Source organism: Rhineura floridana, chromosome 7 (genome assembly GCF_030035675.1).
Source record: "Rhineura floridana isolate rRhiFlo1 chromosome 7, rRhiFlo1.hap2, whole genome shotgun sequence".
NCBI classification, from domain to species: Eukaryota; Metazoa; Chordata; class Lepidosauria; order Squamata; family Rhineuridae; genus Rhineura; species Rhineura floridana.
Genome location: NC_084486.1, coordinates 88,510,120 through 88,511,955, shown reverse-complemented (window position 1 = coordinate 88,511,955; position 1,836 = coordinate 88,510,120).

Sequence of the window (1,836 nt, the reverse complement as noted above, 5' to 3'; positions counted from 1 at the left end):
CCTTAGTGGGTCTCATTGGCTTAGCGGCGCCCTGCTTGCCCGCCCAAGGGCTCCCCACACCGTATGGGACCAAGAGTGTGCATGAGCGAGGAGGGATGCGTGAAAATGTTCTGCGGTCTGGAAGCAACCGTTTCGAGTAAGAATTCTCAATCCCATCCATCTTCCATTTGCCTGGGGCCTTGTGACGTCGCTGGCGGGGGCGAGGGTCTTCCAAGGAGCTCATTCGGCAGCCTAAGCCCCGGCAGCAGAGCAGCAACGTTCGGTCCGCCGAATGCAGGAGGGCATCCTCGTTCACGGCAAAATTGCGTATGTCCGTTAGTTTTTGCTGTTTCGACTGTTGCTACATTAGGCATGCCATGTATGCCTTCCCCTGTAACGCTTTGACGAGGATGAGGATGAGACCGTGGCGAGAAAACGACTCCTGGAGCAAAGAGAGGAGTGAATTGTGTGAATACGTTGAAGGGGATGGATGTAAAACTCGTGAATGCTTTCTAAACACTTCGTTTGATTTGTTGGACAGAATGAATGTAGAAATATGGGGAATAATCGTTTTGCAATGCAATAAAATAACAATCCAACTTCACCAAATCCTGCAGAGACAGAGGGATTCAATCAGTAGGAAAACTAGTAATTATGGATCCACGAGTGTGTTTTAAATTATAGTTTGTTTTTTTAAAAAAGCAGGCTTTTAGGAGGGTTAATTATGACATTAATTTATTTGATTTTCATTTCAGTGCATTTTAAAATTCAGTTCATTTCAGTTGCTTATGTCATAAGGCGTTGACCCTGCCTATTTTGGCTTAGGCCCCTCCCACTTTTAGTATGCGGCCCACGGAGACAAGGAGACAATGCGGCCCTTAGACAAAAAAAATATAGCACCCCTGCTATAGAATTTACAATATTGTAATGTATCTTATATTGGCCCAAAATGTGTGTGTGTGTGTGTGTGTCTGTTTATCTAGGGCGTTTCTATCATCACATGTCTTTCCAGACAGTGGTTTTCTGGGAGGAAGATGGTACAGCAGCCATCATTACATTATGAAATTAGTGAATGGATCAAACACTACAGCATCTTCTAAACTGTTACCTAATGAAAATCAGGAATTTGTTGAAAGAGCCAGAGAACTCAATTCTATATATGGCTGCTCAGAAGTACATCAGGGACTTACTTCTGAGTAGACATTATAGGATTGCTGTGTTTAATGTTCTGTTAGTGGCTGCAGAAGTTTCTGAATGGGTGATGGGGCCTCAGGCCAGTAATCTAGGGCAGTGGTTCCCAAACCATTTTTCTTCTCAGACCACTTGAAAATTACTGAGGGCCTTGGTGGGCCATTTAATGATTTTTTTTTGCCTGTTAACAGCAATTGTAATGCGCTGTGTTAGATGCTATGTTTATTTATTTATTTATTAAATGTATATTCTGCCCTTCCTCCCAGTCACATATATAAACAGCCAAGACAGTTTTGAAAGCAACAAACAGACCTTCACTCAAGCTTGCTCTGGATTTACTTTTGGATTTACTCTCTGGACACATTGGCACCACACGGCCTGAACCTGGAGGACAGTACCACCACTACTTAGCTTCTGCAAATGAAGCCCCTCTGAGCATTCCATCCTCAAAGCTCTATAACTGCCACCTTGGTAACAGCATTTGTATTTTAGCAGCTGATGAAGGCGGAAGCTGAAACGTTCTGTTAATACAATAAAAACCTCTGTTTGGTTAATCACAATTACGTTCATATATATATATAAAGCCATATACATTATGTTTAGCCTAAATCTATCCCTGTCTTTCTAAATCTCCAGAACATTATGTTTAGCCAAAATCTATCCCTG